The sequence below is a fragment of the Oxyura jamaicensis genome, chromosome 4 (genome assembly GCF_011077185.1).
Source record: "Oxyura jamaicensis isolate SHBP4307 breed ruddy duck chromosome 4, BPBGC_Ojam_1.0, whole genome shotgun sequence".
Lineage (NCBI taxonomy): Eukaryota > Metazoa > Chordata > Aves > Anseriformes > Anatidae > Oxyura > Oxyura jamaicensis.
Genome location: NC_048896.1, coordinates 42,015,495 through 42,034,632, shown reverse-complemented (window position 1 = coordinate 42,034,632; position 19,138 = coordinate 42,015,495). Strand labels below are relative to the sequence as shown.

The following is a 19,138-nucleotide window of genomic DNA, read 5'->3' as shown; positions in this document are numbered from 1 at the left end:
AGGGGTTAATGGGATATATCTATAGATAATAACAGCCTTCAGAGTTAACTCTTAACTATCATTAAACAGTTTTAAAAAGAATATAAAGTCTTGATTTTATATTATTTTCTTTAATTTTACATAGGTATCATATTTTAAAACTACAGAAAATTAACTGTAGAAATAACTATACTATAATTAACAAACTCACAGTCTGCAAGCGTTGATCCTCTGATATGTCTGCTAAGCACTGCAAAATATCCCTGTTCACCCTTAGTGTGTCATTAAAGTTATAGAATTAATGAGCAATGAACTGGCATTACAAAGTTTAAAGTACTCTTTATTTCAAGAGGTCTAGGAGAATAACTGGGTGGTGTTTCGGTTCTCATTTTTAATAGTTCAGTGAGTTAGTCCTATCAGTTTTATTTCTGAACATTTTTTTTAGCTCTCCTGCAGAAGGAGCACTGGCTCTGGCACAGATCCCTAAGGATCTGAAAGGGTTGTGTCACTTTCTGGGCTCGAACTACTTGACACAGCATCACACAGATCCATGCAGAGGTGCCCTGTGAAACTCCCACTATATATTCAAAGAGGTTTTTTTGGTGGAGTTTCTCTTTGCTTTTGTTCGATACATCTGATTTGTTTGATACTGACTTTGAATCCAAGAGTTGAGTTTGACCACAATAAAACATTTGTGTTAGATTAAAGCAGAGAATAGTAGGTAATCTAATACCTTTTATATCTTAAGATCTTCAGCCAGCAACCTTAGTAGTTCTATTCCCTATACAGTGAATTTTTAATCCTTTACATTGAACACAACGTTCTTAATACTACTTACTGCCAGATGATTTTGGGAGGGTGCAGTTTTGTTTACAGTGTTGTGCCATTCATTCTGGAATCCATTCAGTAACCATGAATATTTTGTAATTATTATGATAGTCCTTCTTTCAGTCTTCTTTTTTCAGTCAAACTCTCCAGTGACTATAGCACAGATTGAATGTGGTTTATCACTTTAAAAACAAAAACAAAATCTATAAAATGTGACTTTTCCCCAAAGGTCAGTTAATTTTTGAAATAACATTCAACATCTTAAGTGGTCTTCAAAAGAAAACAGTTCTTTTCATGTTACATTAATATTGGACACACTAGCGAGAATTGTTAGTGATGCTTTTCTCTTTTATTTGCCTTTTATTTTACTGTGCAGCTTGAGCAACAACATAGCAGCTTACCCAGCCTCTCTCCTTTGTCCTGGTACAGTTGTAAGTGCTGGTCACAGGACTGCATATCCTAAAAAAAGGAAGGGAAAGGTGGGATTTGTGGTGGCTTCACAGGTCACTGACAAAAGAGGAAATAGGAGCAAATGTGGGGAGTGTATAATGAGAGATATCCAGATTTTGGAATAGGTAGGAAGCAGGAAAGGGCACAGACAGGGATCCTGGAGCTGAGCACAAACAGAGATTTAAATACAGCTGAGAGCTGAAGACTCCAGAAGAGTTCAAACAGCAGTTCAGGCAGAGGCCCAAGTTGCCATGGCTTCAGAAAAACAAGTGTGTGCGCCTGGGGAGCAGACAAGGAGTGACAACCCCGTCACACAGCCACAGTCCCTCAGCCACTGACGTCTACCCCACACATGGCAGAGAAAGGCACATTGATAAAGCAGCTCTTTAAACACGTTGTAACAGCAGAATTCTCTAAGTAGTGAATGTCAAAATTTTGCGCACCACCAAAAGTCTGCCAAGCATCTCACATAGTTAGAAAGGCTAAGCTCCCTCTTCAAATTCAGCTTTCAGAAAGGCAGTTAATAGTCAATGGGACCATTTCTTGATTTTAAAAAAATATAATAAATAATAAAAATCATGGTTAACTAACACTTCCCATTACTCTCCTTAGCCATGCTCTCAAGGTATTCCTGCCCTGCCTACTACTGCTCACAATATTTAACTTAGTTACAATTGATTTCCTGTATTTCTTTATTTAGGCTGAGAAACAATCATATGACATTCTACAGACATAACCAGAATGGAGTCATAATGTAGTCCACAAAGAAAACCGGTAACAATTCAGTAGTCTGACATTCCGCAAATGAAGACAAAAGAAAAAACAACTGAAAATTGTTATTATTATTTTTTAAGTATAATTAATTATATGTGTAAATACATTAGCTGCAACTCTGGAAAAGCAATTAGACAACTAACTATAGAGGAAAATACAACTGAAGGCTCAAACAGATGACCACCCGTCTGCTAACCATCCTAGGTGTTTATGTGCTCTCTTGGTTGTTTATTTAGGTTTATAAAAACACATCTGTTCACAGAAATCAGACACATTCACAAAATGTAATAGACAGAAGTACAAACTCAGCCCTCCCAAAAGCACTTTTTTTTTTTTAATTTCTATTGCTGTCATACCAAATAGTTCCTGAACCCACTAAAGCATATACATTTCAACATATACCCCAAAAATGCTGCTCGTCACTAGATCACACAGCCAGGTGTTCCACTCAGTAAGTCTAAGACAAGGTTTCAGTGCAGTTCTTTTAAGGTCAGCTCTTTTTACCTCACTAAGTGCAATGTTTGAGAAAGGATTTTGTTGTGTTTTTTTTTTTGTTTGTTTGTTTGTTTTATCCTTCAGTAATTTATTCCCTTGAGAGAAGTTTACAGCAACTAAACTAATTATACAAGAGTCTAAGTAAACAAGGAAATGGTAATATGCTTCCAAGTGTCTGCACCTAATGATTTACTTTTCAGTTTTATATTTATTTTTAGGCTGTATGAATTTCCCACATGACAGGAGCACTTCATTTACTTTCCATGTTCAATGCCATCTCACCTTCTGTAGGTCCTGTCTCAGCCAGGATGGGGGAGATTGCCCTCATCTGTGCAGCAGCAAGGACAGCTCTGTCATAGCTTGATGAAAAGGATCTGACTGACAAAATTAAAAAAAAAAAAAAAAAAAAAAATGTAATTAGGAAAAATGTTCACCTTCATGTAACCGTTCATTAAAGCTTCATCAAGTTAAAAGTGCAAGTACAACTTTGCATTAAAAATCAGGTTTATATTTAAAATACATTCAGACTTTTGCTAGACTAATTGCATCTATAATAGTATCCTCAGTCTACATTAATGCTCCAATGCCCTAAATACTGAAGTTTAAAACTTTTTTTTTTTTTTTTTAAGATTACCTCTCGGCTCATTGATAAATATTTTCAGTCTTCACACTCTTCTGTGTATTTTTTTTCTTCTACCAGATGACACCAAAACCCCTTCCTATGGTCAAATTTGAATATAATGTCATATGTGGAAATACGGACACTTTTTAGTTCACATACTAATAGGTTGTAAGGAATGGGGGAAAATGTATCACTTATGACACCTCTTCCAATCTCACTGTCACACACAGTCAGTCAAAGTTTCACATGTATAATATGCTGTGACCAGCTGCAAATCACCTCATTTTAGTTGACTCCCATACTTTTAGTATTTAGTAAAGCCCTCATGACAACTATTTTCTCTAATGAGCAAGAAGGTAACCTGCTGTGGTTTCAGCCATTGACTTCTCCAGAATCAAGACTCAGATTGACAAAAAAACTTTTCCTAACATAACAGAAAGTCATGAGCTTAACTGCAAGTCTGATCCTGCCACTTTTAAGAAGTTGCAGGTAGAAGAGTAACCCTGTCTGTCCATTTTCCAGGTATCATAATTATATTAGTTTCTCAGTATTAACAAATGCTACTGCCCACATGGGGTCCTTGATACCAAGTAAGGCTACTTGGGCAGCAATTGTATCACATTAAGAGGTTATTGCTCTTTTTTTCTGCTGACCCCACCGCCCATTTCTGGAGGGTACAGACTTCTCCAAACTGTCAACTACTGGCATGGGTAATTGCTTCTAACCCAGTTCTGTCTAAATGAATCCAACAGCTAAAACACTTCTAATAGTAGGGGTTATCTAACACGGCTCATTTTAGCAAAACTGTCTTATGGGGAAACTACACATGCAGTTACACTGATAGATCCGAGAGTCTGGTAATTTCAGGGAAAGGGTGGTGAACAGCTGAAGATGAGCTGTGGAACAGCAGAAAAACTTTAACACAAGTTAACTGAATCCAAAATGGCAATCTAATAGTAGTGTTAATGTGCTATCTCACACCCATCCTTCAGATAGATGTACAATAGGTATTTATGCATGGCTTAACAAAGCACTTTTTAGCAAACTTCATGGTTCATCAGTCAGTTTTCTCATGCAGCATTTTTCTTCTTAGATCCTCAGAGTACCAGTAGTGAGAAAACAAATGGAGTATTATTAGGGAAATCATACCATCTAGCTGTAAGCTTTCATCTTGTCAAACAGAGGGGAGGGGAGATACCTGTGGACAGGCACAGCCCTTTATTTATATATTTTTAATGAGAAGCAAGTCCATACTGAAGAAGAAAAGAGAGATTGACTTGCTAACACTAAAGCAGATAAGAGCTCTTTCTAAAAATAAAAAATATGCTTCCGTTGCACTGAGCTACAGATTTCATGAAGCGCCTCTGAGTGCTGACATGTTACTAATGGAAGGGCTGTTTCACCCTGAAATGTGCCAAACTCACTTGGGAATAACAGTGGGAAATGCTAACGGAGGGCCTTTTCCTCTCTTCAGTCACACGCTTGCTTAATATGAGGGTCTCAAAGCTGTTGAACAGCATTTGTAATTGGCTTTGTCTGTTCCAGAGAGCAACTCAAGGGAGCTTTTTAAGGCATTCTTAAATGGCTGGAGGCCTAAATTAATGAGGATGGAAAAGCATGGCTGGGGTGGTTGGGTAAAGCAGACCTTACAAGTGGAGAGCAGTGGAGAGCTTATAAGTACATTTCCATAGTAACTCTCTCTACCACAAAAAAAAAAAAAAAAAGGATCAAGTTACCATCAGTTTCACCCCCCCTCAAATTATTCCATCCTGAGTGGTGTGTAAAAACTTTTTGCTAAAAATCATTTTTTGGTAAAATACTCATCATATAACTCTCACTGAGACTCCAGCAAAATTACAATGTAGAGAAATTCCAATAAACCTTTGAACTCCAGCCATTTCTGTAATTGCATCTCTTCTCAGTTGCTGCCTACCTATAGTTAATAGCAATAGAAAGAAAAGAGTGTCTTTAACCAATTTAGCATGTAGCTGGTTAAGCTGCCACAGTTACAACTGTACTACGGGTGAAAGAAAGCAAGTGGATGAGGAATGTCAGTGTGGTACGTAACCAAAGAATGTGTGGTGTGCGCACTGTGGGGTGCTGTTTGGCTTCCTTTGTATGTTCACCATTTGTCCCTATCCTAAGGTTTTCATCAGTTCTCCAGTTCCATACTTCAGTGATGAATCTAAAGTCAATGAGATTTCAGAAACTGGCCTCCATTCAGCCAGACACAAGGGCTCGTGCATTCCCATTCACACCTGCCAAGTGTGTCATTTAAGGTTTTCTGAAGATTCAGGCAGAAAACGATGAATCAATTTAGATTTAGTGACTGCTTCAAGGTTATTTTTACCATTTTGCAAGTTGGAAATTTAATTATAACTTTTCTCTCCATTTCACAAGAAAACCCTCAGTTCCAGAGCCCGGGTGATAAAATTTACCAAGACAGTGGTAGCAATCCTGATACAGGGCCAGACACGACTGGGAGGCAGCTGCAGAAGGAGAGCTGCCAGGGGCTGCAGCTATGACCAGCTGACCAAATTGTCCTGCCAGCACTGTTGAACAGCTTACACTTGAGGCACAGAAAGCTTTAGTCACAGCTGAGGTTTTCACCTCTTTCTAGGCACACAGACTTCCCTTGCTTCATAATAAAAGCTTTCAGCAACCAACAATTCAAACTAGTTTGCCCTATGATTATATCCATCACGTGTACAGAACTTTAAGTGAATGAAACCTGATGATTTGAGTAGCTACACAGATCCACTCCTCTACCTTGCATCCGCATCCCTCAGCTCTGCCAACAGGCTGCTTGTGCTGCATGACACCCAGTGCTCGAATCTGCTACCATGGCAAAACCACGCCCACATTACCAGTGGGAACATGGAGGCATTTTTATGTCACTGTAATTAGTTTATTTTTGTTTATGTTTTTGTTTTGCTTTGTTTTACACACAGCTTTTTATTCAACACTTGGCATTGCAGGTTCCTAATCATCAAGCAGTCTAACAAATATATATAGGTCTCCCATAAAATAGCATTTGCTCATCACATTTGGACTGACACTTTCAATCTTTTTAATTTTTATTTTTTATTTTTAATCCTAATTGAAAGCCCTGCAGAGAAGCCGTCAAGTTAAATTTATGACAAAGATAGCTGCATTGGCAGGTTGGTTTTCAAACTGCCAGCTGGAAATGAGACTGACAACCACATGCATGACAGAAAAATAGCTCAGAAGAACTTTTAAAAATTGGTATTTTTTATAACTGATCTGAGGTTCTTGAAACAGGAAGACAAAGATGCTTTGCTGTTTTGCAAAGCCTTTATAGGCCATATTTTAGAAAATGACTTCCTCAGGAAAATTTATCTTAAGAATGGCATTTAAGCAGAAGTTTAAGTCCCACTGAGATTTAAGCAATATTGAAGGCTGAGTACAGATTTTAAAATGATGTGTTAAGAGGGCCGATTTTCTGACAGACTTTCAAAATACACAGTTCAGAGAATATGCATTTAAACAGGGGTTCACACCTGTTAGCTATACAAACATTGCCGGCTATGCAAGCATCAGCACAAAGTGCTGGTATGCAGACATTTCTGAACTGTAAAGTTCCAAAATTTCCTGCTAGCTGAAATTTGTTAATGTCTTTTTGTCCCAGATCTTTTACTCAGTATACATTTTCATAGAAAATAGCAGGTGAATGTATTATACCAACTACTGTAGTTACACCTTGGATTTTAATTTGGCTTGTGTCAGGTCCTGGGGTGGGGGAGGGCGGGAGGGGGAGGGTATGTATGCTAAGTCAACACATGAATTGAGAAAGTCTGTCTGTCTGATAAGTGGTCTATAACAGTGATTTGAATGTATATTTATCTACCTTAATATATAATTACTTTGAATAAAATAACCTGTTTTTCTTATATCAATGCATTTGTATACCAGGACATTTTTAATTCATTCTGAAAGAAAAAAGATTTTCAGTCAAAATCTGATTTTTACAAGTTTCCCCATTTCATCAACACTTATGTTTTCTCTAAATCCTTCCTATAAAATTCTATTATAATCAGAAAGTTCATTTAAAATGGAAAAAAAAAAAAACCTATCTAGTGAAAAAGGTAAAACAGATGTGGGAATAAAATAAACCTCCTCAAAATGCAAATTCTTTCAGCAGCTTCTTAAACATAATAAAATCTCTAACATCACCAAAAATAAAAATAAAAAGATGTGTGTGTGTGCACATATGCAAGAAAGCAATTGTATGCATTGGATCAGACTTTCTAAAGAGCAGGTTTTGCCAGACTACTTTTGATGTCAATTGTTATTTTCATCATGTAATTAAGATAATTAAGTTCTATTATTATGAGTATTTGCTCTATCTATCTTTAGACATCTAAAATGGCTGCTTAAATTAGGAGCCTAGTCCATCATGACTTTTCGACAATTAGTGGGGAAAGACAGACTACTTCAGATTTTGGGAGCTACTTCACACATCCACCATCATACAGACTCTCAAATGCCAGGAAAACAACCCACCCTTTTATTTGGGACCTTTGTCTCCTTTTCTAGTCAGTAGAAGGAGAGGAATACTATAGAAGATCAAGTTTCCACAAGGCACAAGGAAAAGAAATCTCATTTGCTTATCTGAGGATCCATACAAAGCCACCGGTATGCACCAGGAGGATTTACAATATTACAATAGATAGACATGAACATTAAATGTGAATTGTTTTATGTGCAGTTAATTTCATCTATATGTGGGAAAAAAACAAACAAACAAACAAACAAAAAAAAAAAACAGCCCAGCCTAGAGGGTGAATTTGGAAAGCTGGACTTTCAATAAACTTACAGGATCTAGCCCTCTGTTTCTCATGTGTTCTCATGTGAAGACAAGTAAAGCAAGATAGCCATCTTCTTGTGTGAGTACTGTACCACTCCGGCTCAAGGCATCCTTTCTGCAGTATCTGATTCCCCCTGGGATACGGAGTCCTGCTGCAACCACATCAGGGAAGCTGTGTTTCAAGGCTGCTGGATCCTGCTGCTGGAAATGTTGCTTTTAAAACCTAATGTATTTTTGGGAGTGTTGTACAGTACCAAAACCATGTTAAATGTATTCAGTGGGTAACACTAACAAATGTGACTGTTTCAGATATAGCATGGTAAGTGTCATACTGCACTTTTTGATAGTTCAGCATAGGGAAATAAACTACAATGACTGGTAGTAACAAGAGACTACATCATTATACCTGATACCAGGGGAAAACTGATCTGATGGATCAGTGAGAAGGGTGATCATCTTGGCCTTTGGGGCCAGAGAAGCAGCTCATTTGGGAGTTTTCTCAGAATAGAAATAATTGGCACTTTTCTCAAAGAGTAAAAAACTAGTTGCATTGACTGTAATAGGGAAAAATTCCATGTACCTGGACAAGTGAGAGGTAGAAATATTGATATTCTAATCCCAACACTATTAACTATAAATACATATATTTGTTACTGACGGGGGAAATCTGTGTCTCCAGGAGACATTTATTTCTGCATGTAAATGATGAACATTAACTGAAATTAGACTGTAAGTATCTAAAGACACTGGGACTGAGTATATAGGGAAAGCTTCAAACAAATATATGAGGTTACAGGTATTGTCCCTATTTTATACAAGAGTAAGTTTAAAAGCAGATCTTTGTATTTTCATTCTTGTATTAGTAGAATTGCAAGGCTATGCTTCCACTCTGAAGAGCCCAAAACAATCAATATATTTATCAGAGCAAAAAATATTCAAAATTTTACAATTATTTCCTTAATATTGATTCCTGCTCACTATCTCTAAAGAGCCCTGCTTTACATCATGTCCAGTAAATATTACCAGTTCATTTATAGCCTACACCCAGAGAAGCTTATGACTTCATCCATTTATAGTAACAAAAAGCGTTGATAAAATCAGATATTTATGAAGGTCAGGTACTAATTATTGGAGATGGGGCTGGCTGAATGAGTTCTTTTATCTACAGGGCACTGCAACCAGACAAGTCTAATCCATTAAGCTTGAAAATTCAAGCTAAGGGTTCTGAGCACAAACTAGCCAACTTCTCCCAGAGGGGGAAAAAGAAAAAAAAAAAAAAGAGAGAGACAAAGTAAAAAAGTAAAAAACAAAAGCCACAACAACAACAACAACAAAAACAACCCTGCAAGTCTTCAGATAATAGTTGGCTGGCTGATACTGATTTTATTCCTACTGCTGATGCTCAGTGTTTTCACCATGTTGTGGAATCATTCATCCTCCTCATTTGTCAACCCCTGTCCTCAAATATGTACACAAAGCTTTGATGTTCCTGAGAGGTCAGCAACATCTTTGGATGCTGCAGTGGTTTTGCTTGTTTAAGGAAGGCATCCTTCCCACTTGCAGGATTCTGACAACAGCGCCTGACTATTGCAGCTCCCCTCCCTGATGCGCAGCCCAAGGGAGGGGTGTCTGCCTTGCTTTCTAGGCTCTGGCTCTTTACCTCTGGCTGCCTTTCAATAAGAAACTGTTCATGAGGCAGCTCCTGTGATCAGAATCCTCCAACTAATCTCTGCAGCTCCATTATGCCTTATATGTTTGTCATGAAATAAACATTATTGGTATCTGAAAAGGAGGCATAAGCGGCTGTTCTGATTACATCAAACACCTTTATTTAATCACCCTTTTTATCATTATTAACTAACTAGCAAATCAAGTATTTACACAACACATTATAAAAATGCAAAGTACACATCTCAAAAGAATCTGCACTTGCTTAGAAACCCATGGATTGTACAGCTGATAAGAAAAATGCAGTTAAAGTAGACTGATTGTGTCAAGTGCCTGATAAGCATTCTATCTCGAGTATTTTTTTCTTTGATTTATGGAATAATTACAGTTGCTACTGGTGCAGGTTTTACCTGCTGCTTCATTACTGCATGGCATTAATTGGAATTTCATAATGCAGTTCAGTATATTCTTTCTTCATAAATATACTTAAAATACTTTGATTCAATACAAAGAAATTCTTCCCTCATGCTATCATTACCTCAGTAATTCTTTTTAGAAATACATATTTTTTGATTACTTTATACATTTTAGTAACTTTCTGTGAGAACCAAAGGCACTGGATCTTGCAGGGCACATCCTTTAAAGTAATTTTCATAATAGCTTAGTGATAAGCACTGCTTTTTCCTGTAAAAATCATCAAAGACTTTCAATGTCTGACACAAATTGCTCTTGGTATTTAAGATATTGACAAAACACATAATAGCCATACATAGTTGCTATAGCAGGAAAACCTAAACCCTGGGGTATAAAGGATTTTGCATGGCAAAATGGTGGGAGTTAAATGGGAATGGAAAGCTATATCAGCAAATATGAACTCACAAGATTTACAGGAGGAGTAGGTATTAATGCAATAGATATCAGGACTATTCAGTTATTGTAAAGTAAGCATAAAAACAAACAAACAAAAAACCAGCTGTTCTGAAGCAGATACAGGCTAATATTCGGTTACTAAGATTTAGGGGGAAACACCCTTTTAGATAGATTACACCATGAACTACATTCTTCCTTTACTATTTTTGGTACATCCTCTGAAAAATAAATTAATAAATTGGTTAAGAGCACTATGGCTGATGATATACTGAAATACATACTTCTGCAATCAGAATCATTATGGCAGTTTATATGTTCATGTAATTGCCCAAAACAGGGAGGCTGGAAAAATTCACTAATCACAAATGAAAAATAGTGCTTTTCCCAAAAATAGACAAGAGTTATTCAAAACCTAAAGGATTTGAACATGGTAGCCTCATAGAGGCTACTATGAATTTGTAATCCCCCAAAATACAAATGGTGTATTTTCTATGCATGGTAGAAACCCATATGGCTCTTAGCATTTTCAAGGGTATCTTGCACATGCTTATACTAGAGAATAATAGTCCATATCTTTTTCACTTCAACAGATAGCTCTATCAGTCCAATTAGCATAAAGAAAAATCAAAACAAACAAATGCAAAAGGTGCAGTACTCAACCATAATTTGGTATTTAAGTAGTTTTCTTACCAGCCAATGATCTTACGTTAGTTAACTCCATCAAAAAACTTGCAGTTTTCCAAAGGGTTTTGATGGGTCACTGGGAATCAGCCCAGAGTAGCAGTACCTTTTGAAAATTTGAAACAAAACAAGTCTCAAGAAATAAGAACTAGGCATTTATTTTATTTTTTCTTAAACATAATTATCCTGACATTCACGATAAGAAATCTATGGTCTCAACATATAAACCATCTATATCAAAATTTTACTCAAAATAGTTTAAACTATTAACATGGAAAATGTTTTAAACCTGTAATTTCCACTGCTTACCATTGCTTTTTTTCCCCTTCTCCTTCATTTTGACACTCAAGATAATAAGTGAAATCAATTTTATTTTTGCTATGAGAGCTCATGTTCCTTTTTTACTGTATTCTTATCACAAACAATAGAGCCTAACAGTACAATACTTGGATACATTCAAAACATGTACCCATTAAAACAGTGGCATGTTTTAAACTTGGAAGTAGTGATGTGGTATTGAATATTATACATTATTCTACAAGAGGCTTTATCAGAACACAGGTTTTAGAGCAAATTTTGTAAATCATGTAAACTACTAAATCATGTAAACTACTAAAGAAAATTCCTCCACCAGTAATCCAGGAACAGTACCCAATAGCAGGAAAACACCATTGACTTTTCCATGCATCAATGAGACTATATCAAGTCTTGTGCAAAATCCAATGCTTAAAAAAGCATTTAAAAACATATTTACGTCCTACACAGTTAAAATACTTTCCCATACTTTTCTTACCAGTTTTCAAAGTTCCTATTACAAGAATTTGGGGTAATTGGTCTCAACTCTTTTCCTTGACCAGATGTCATGGTGTCTTTAATTTATATTATCCTAAAAGAAAAGTAAGATATTTCAGGCAAATGCTTTTCCAGTCTCAAAATTGCTGAATTTATTCCTGTGGAAACTTTTCATTTGTGCCCACTCAATGCTGTAATAGTGCTCAGTATCAAAGAATCCTGCTGCTCACTAGTACAATTCATCCATGAGAGGGTTTTTTTTTTTTTCCAGCTGTCCTCTCTCGCCAGATACCTGCAGGCCTTATATTTCTAGGATACAAGTCCACTCTCAAATTACATCCTTTTTGTCTGAGTCATACTGAGGAAGATGCTGAATAAATTTTGTCTTTGACTTTCCAAAATTTGAAGTGTTTATTTAAAACTATTTATTTATTTATTTATATTGATGAAAATTAGTCACAAACTGAAAAATGCACTTAGTACTACACCTACCAAAAGTATCATAGAATCATAGAATGGCCTGGGTTGAAAAGGACCTTAAAGATCATCTAGTGTCAACCCACCTGCTCTGGGCAGGGTTGCCAACCACTAGAGCAGGCTGCCCAGAGCTGCTTCCAGCCTGGCCTTGAATGCCTCCAGGGATGGGGCACCCACAACCTTTCTGGACAACCAGTGTCTCACCACCCTCTGAGTGAAAAACTCTCCTACTATCTAACCTAAATCTCCTGTCTTAGTTTAAAATCATTTCCCCTTGTCCTATCACTATCAATACACACAGACAAGCATTCCCCCTCCTGTTTATACACTCCCTTCAAGTACTGGAAGGCCGCAATGAGCCTTCTCTTCTCCAAGCTAAACAAGCCCAGTTCTCTCAACCTTTCTGCATAGGAGAAGTGCTCCAGCCATCTCATCATCTTAGTGGCCCTCCTCTGGACCCATTCCAGGAACTCCACATCCCTCTTGTGCTGTGCCTGATTTAAATGGCTCACCGGTGCCAGCTCCATATCTTCAAAGACTAAATAATTCACCAGCTAATTAAATATTGGTGTCAGCTGTAATTAGAGATTTATGTAAGATTAGTTTCAAAATATGTCAGTGGATAAAAATGACCAGGAAGAAATAGCATCTTATGTACATTATTCTAGACAGATCTGCCTGGTGTTCTTGTCTCTAGCTGAGGAAATAAAAATAGCTAGAGGAGTACAACTTTGAGACACTGACCACTCCTAAATAAATAAGTAAATAAATATGCAATTTCAGGATGGTCCACTTCTGAATAAAGTTGGGTAGGTTCACAGAAGTGTATGAACCCTCATGGCTGGAGCTACAAATGGGTCAAGAAGATCATAGAATCATAGAATCTCTTAGTTGGAAGAGACCCACAAGGGTCATTGAGCTCAGCTCCAGGATCCCCAGATGACCACCCAAAAAACAGGCCATGTGTCTGAGAGCACTGTCCAAACACTTCTTTAACTCCAGCAGGCTCAGTGCTGCAACCACTTCCCTGAGGAGCCTGTTCTAGTGCTCTATCACCCTCTTGGTGAAGAACCTTTTCCTGATGTCCAGTCTGAACCTCCCCATCATAGCTTCAAGCTGTTCCCTTGGGTCTTATCGGTGACCACCAGAGAGAAGAGCTCAGCACCTGCCCCTGTGCTCTCCTTGTGAGGAAGTTGTAGACCATGATGAGGTCTCTCCTCAGTTCTCTCCTCAGTATCCTCTTATCCAGGCTGTACAATCCAAGTGATTTCAGTCATCATCCCCCTCATACATCTTTCCCTCTAGATTCTTTACCATCTTCATTGCCTGCCTTTGGACACTCTCTAAAGCTTTGTCTTTCTTACACTGTGGTGCCCATAACTGTACACAGTACTCAAGGTGAGGCTGCACCAGCGCAGAGTAGAGTGGGACAATCACTTCCTTCATCTGACTAGAAAAGTTTTTCTTGATGCACCCCAGGGTATGGTTAGCCCTCCTGGCTTTCCAAGGCACACTGCTGGCTCATGTTCAGCTTGCTGTCAAACAAAACACTCAAATCCCTTTCTGTGGGGCTGTTCTCTACCATCTTCTCCCAAAGTCTGTATGTATAATCAGGGTTGCCCCTTCCCAGGTGCAGAATCCAACACTTGCTCTTGTTAAACTTCAGATTGTTGGTGATTACCCAGCTCTCTAATTTGTCAAATCTCTCTGCAAGGTCTCACCACCCGCGATGGAGTCAACAACTCCAACCCAATTTGGTATCATCTGCGAACTTCCTCAAAAAATCTTCAAGTCTTTCATCCAAAACATTGAAGAGTCCTAAAATGGAGCCCTGGGGAACCCCACTATTGACAGCTCAACAGCCTGATATAACTCCATTTACAAGAACCCTCTGGGCCTAACCCATTAGGCAATCATACAGCCATCTTATTATGCTTTTATCTAACTCGTCATTATTCTGGTCATTTTGTTCAGAAGGATACTGTGAGAGACAGTATCAAAAGCTTAACTGAAATCCAGAAAGGTTACATTGACTGGCATCTTTTGGTCAACTAGCTGGCTGATCTTGTCATACAAGAATATTAAGTTTATTAGGACCTTCCCCTAGTGAAACCATGTTGGCTCTAATAGCTGCATTGTTCTGTAGATGTTTTTCAGTAACTCCCAGAATAACCTCCATAATTTTACCAGGCGCTGAAGTGTGACTGAACCCTGCAATTGCCACGACCTTCCTTTTTGCCCTTCTTGAAAACTGGGACCACATTTGCCAGATTCCAGTCACCTGGGACTTTTCTGGATTCCTAAGACCATTGCAAAATAATTGAGACAGGACCCAGAATGACATCACCCAGCTCTCTGAGTACTCTGGAATGAATCCCATCAGGTCCCATGAACTTGTAAGAGTCCAGGTGGAGCAGTAAATCCCGAAGGTGCGGATCTTGGTTAAAATGTCAGGCTGGAGCTCACTGTAATGCTCTTAGGTCTTGGAATTACTCCTTCATCAAATGACAGCAAGTGGAAAGAAGTGAAGAACTAATTCAGTGGACATTCCTAATATTCTAAACTTGGGTACTCAAAGGCTAACAAGAAAATGTCTTTGCAAGACTTAAAAACTGCTCTCACACTAAGATTATGCACAAATTTGTTCCTGTTATATTTTTTTATACTTTGCATAACCATAGAATCATAGAATGGCTTGGGTTGGAAGGAACCTTAAAGAACATATATTTCCAATCCCCATGCAATAGGTAGGGATGACACCCACTAAATTAGGTTGCTCAAGGCCCCATCCAACCTGGTCTTGAACACCTCCAGGAATGGGGTATCCACAACTTCTCTGGGTAACCTGTTCCAGTGCCTCACTACCCATACAGTGAAGAATTTCTTCCTAATGTCTAATCTAAGTCTATCTTCTTTTAGTTTAAGACTATTCCTCATTCTATCATTACCTACCTGAGTAAAGAGTCCTTCTCCATCCTTTTTATAAGACCCCTTAATTAATTATCTTCTAATCTCTAAAAAGCTACATAAATGTCACTGCAAAGAAAGCAATTAAAATTAGTAATTCACAATATCATACTACTTAAAATGTTTAAAGAATGACATTGGATAAGTAAAATTTGAAACTAGCATTCCTACTTAATATCTCAATCTGTATTTACTTTCAACATAAATATAGTTCAGATGACCTAACCAGAACTATTTATTATGTTAGACTTGGACTTAACTATCTTGTGTCCCAGGCCCAGTATAACCCCAGTAGTTGTAAATACTTCACCACTGCATTCATTTCATTGAAATCCAATATAGCAGACTTCAGATGTAATTTTAAGACCACCATCTTTCTAAGGATTTTTGAAATTATGGCATAGTTTACAATGAAGGATTTAAAATATAACAGATGCCCTTAAAATCAAGAAGGCCTTTATTTTCTCTCCTATTTAGACTAAAAGTCTCCCTATAAACCTATAAAGTTTTATGCTCCAGACACTAACCTGGAACATGGAGATCTTGATTTATATCTTAGCTCCAGTGGGACTTCAGACTTTGAACCTACACTGCTGTAAAATGTAGGTAAAAATTCTTCTCAGAAACTGATATATTGTAAAATAATGGGATTCTTTAGGCATATTTATATTCACGGCTTCCATGATGTGATAGTAAGAGACGTAATCACAGAATCACACAATAGTCTAGGTTGGAAGAGACCTCCAAGATCATCTGGTCCAATCTCTGACCTAACACTAACAAGTCCTCCACTACACCATATCACTAAGCTCTACATCTAAACGTCTTTTAAAGACCTCCAGGGGTGGTGACTCAACCACGTCTCTGGGCAGCCTATTCCAGTGACTAACAACCCGTTCAGGAAAGAAGTTCTTCCTAATATCCAACCTAAACCTCCCCTGGCGCAACTTTAGCCCATTCCCCCTCGTTCCGTCACCAGGCACGTGGGAGAATAGACCAACTCCCACCTCGCTACAGCCTCCTTTCAGGTACCTGTAAAGTGTGATAAGGTTGCCCCTGAGCCTCCTCTTCTCCAGGCTGAACAATCCCAGCTTTCTCAGCTGCTCCTCATAAGACTTGTTCTCCGAACCCCTCACCAGCTTCGTTGCCCTTCTCTGGACTCGCTCGAGCACCTCCATGTCCTTCCTGTAGTGAGGGGCCCCAGACTGAACACAACACTCGAGGTGCAGCCTCACCAGAGCCGAGTACAGGGGGACAATCACTTCCTTAGTCCAGCTGGCCACAGTGCTTCTTATACAAGCCAGGATGCTGCTGGCCTCCTTGGCCACCTGAGCACACTGCTGGCTCATATTCAGCTGACTGTCAACCACTACTCCCAGGTCCTTCTCTGACAGGCAGCTTTCTAACCACTCATCTCCCAGCCTGTAGCGCTGCTTGGGGTTGTTGTGCCACAGGTGCAGGACCTGACACTTGGCCTTGTTGAACTTCATGCAGTTGGCCTCGGCCCATTGGTCCAACCTATCCAGATCCTCCTTCAGAGCCTTCCTACCCTCGAGCAGATCGACACACGCACCTAACTTGGTGTCATCTGCAAATTTACTGAGGGTGCACTCAATCCCCTCATCCAGATCATCAGTAAAAATATTAATGGACTACAATGTATTTCATTTCACTATTGGTAATTTTAATGAGTCCAGTTTAATGGATTCCTTTCTCTTCACAGTGTTTTATTAACACTTTGGCATATAGTATGTACTGTGAATTTAATTAATGCATTTTCATGGATTTAAAATAAAAATAAAAAAATGTCACAGCTGATTTTGATATTAGAATGAAGCCACTTATTGAGTAAAGCATTCAGAATTGTCTTTGCATTCTCTTGCTCATTTAACTAGTTTAATTCCCCTTTGTACATTTGAATTTATTGTAAAATTACTGTGTATTTATATCTTATATGGAAAAAAATAATGCAGCCATGTAATTAATATTGCCAAAGTACACATGGAGATAAATTAAGAATGTTCTCATATAGCTAATAACAGATACTTCCTGATGTTTGAGAGACTGACTCTTGATATGCATTTAATTGAATTCATTTGGATAACATGTATACTCTCGTACATAAAGACATGGCTTTCTCAATTATTTTAGTATGAGTTATACCAACCTTGACTCTGTATACATAGAAAATATAACTCTAAAGTTTTTATTTAATAATGAATCAGATTATACTTACATTTTTGGTGTTTCAAGCCAGTTCAAGCATTTTATGTTTTTCAGTATTTACCAAGGAGTTATATTTTTATATAACCCATAGTGTCAGTAGAAAAAAAAAAAATGTTGAAAATATATACAGACAAAAGCCACTTTTTTTTCTCATGATTTCTACTTAATAATTTTCTCTCCTTGCTTTAATTTTTGCAAAGCAAAAAGTTTGGGTGAATGTTATCAAAAGCATATATATGGGTTAGAACAGACAACTCTTGTTTTCAGATTTCAGATAACAGTTTGCCATTTTTTAGGTCCCCATTGTGCTTTAAATCATTTTAACCTCACTAGCTCAAAACATTTTTTTCACATGATCTTCCTCTCTTCAGCATAATTTTTCAAGTCTGCTATTTTTTGGAATTCATTAGACCTAGCTTCTCCAGATAGCTACATGCAATCTTAGCATTAAATGCATACTTGATTATCCTGCTGCTATGCCTCCCTGAAAATAGTTCCAGTTAGTGAAGTGGAACAGAAGGAGATCAATAAAACATCTATATCTGTGTTGTTAGTAGAGTACATTATGTACCATGCATATATGCTCTACATAAAACAGCACTGTAAAATAAAATAAAAAAAAAAAAACAATAAAAAAAAACCTTCCAATTACCTCGATAGACATTAATCACTTTGCTTTGTATAAATGACTTGTATCATTTTGACTTGATATGGGTCCAGCCAACTCTGATGTTAAGCACATAAAGAGGAAATAGAGAAAGATGAATGCACATTATAAATATTAACTAATACATTTTTAGGCTACAGGCCCACTTTGTATCCTTCTCCTACTGAAGGCTCAATTCTCCAACTTAGTAACTGTATAAATCCTATCCCATTATGGTTCTCCTTCAAACTAGATGTTTTCTCATTTCACAGTTTCTCTTCCCAAGCTTCTCCCTATAAGACACCTAACTGAATCTTACCTGGAATGATTTTGCTATGTGCTTATAACTGCAACAGTATTTCAGATTATTTTTGAAAGTCTCCTGAAACATGTAATTAATCTTGTCTTCCTACTGAAACCTTGAGCAGCATACAAAATTATTTGGTAAAATCAGAACCATGGTGGAAAACAGATGTTGTGTGTCTGAGCTGACCTTTTTGATGAATAAATTATAAACAAAACAACCATTCTTCCAAGACTTGTGGCATTACTCTGCTGTTAGTATATGCCCCTGTGTATTCAACTTTTTGCACAGCAGAAATGAGAAGGCAAAGTGATCATCTCCCCTGGGACAACATTTTCAGGCCAGCAGAGGAGCAGCTTTAATCGGGAAGGAAGTAGGGAGGAAGGACAGTTATTTTCACTCTAAAAAGCTTCTACACCTTTGGTAGGAGAGGCATATATGAGGTGGCTAAACTGAGACTAGAAATCATTTAACATTTACATAGGTACAATGAACAATTTATATTGTTCATTGATTCTAGGTGTATTTTTG

At 37.7% G+C, this 19,138-nt stretch overlaps 1 long non-coding RNA gene across 4 annotated transcripts in view; it reads right to left on the bottom strand.

The window, feature by feature from the left end:
• Positions 1-360: 360 nt before the first annotated feature.
• Positions 361-19,138, bottom strand: part of LOC118166538 — a 360,867-nt gene continuing 342,089 nt past the window's right edge. For 3 of the 4 annotated variants that reach the window (XR_004750563.1, XR_004750562.1, XR_004750561.1), the window contains 3 exons: positions 2,809-2,904; positions 1,209-1,266; positions 361-989 (listed from right to left, as the gene is read on the bottom strand). This is a non-coding gene — a long non-coding RNA (uncharacterized LOC118166538). Of the gene's footprint in view, positions 990-1,208; positions 1,267-2,808; positions 2,905-3,160; positions 3,246-11,204; positions 11,302-17,667; positions 18,204-19,138 lie in introns of those variants that run through there. The other variant, XR_004750560.1, reaches the window with a different exon arrangement.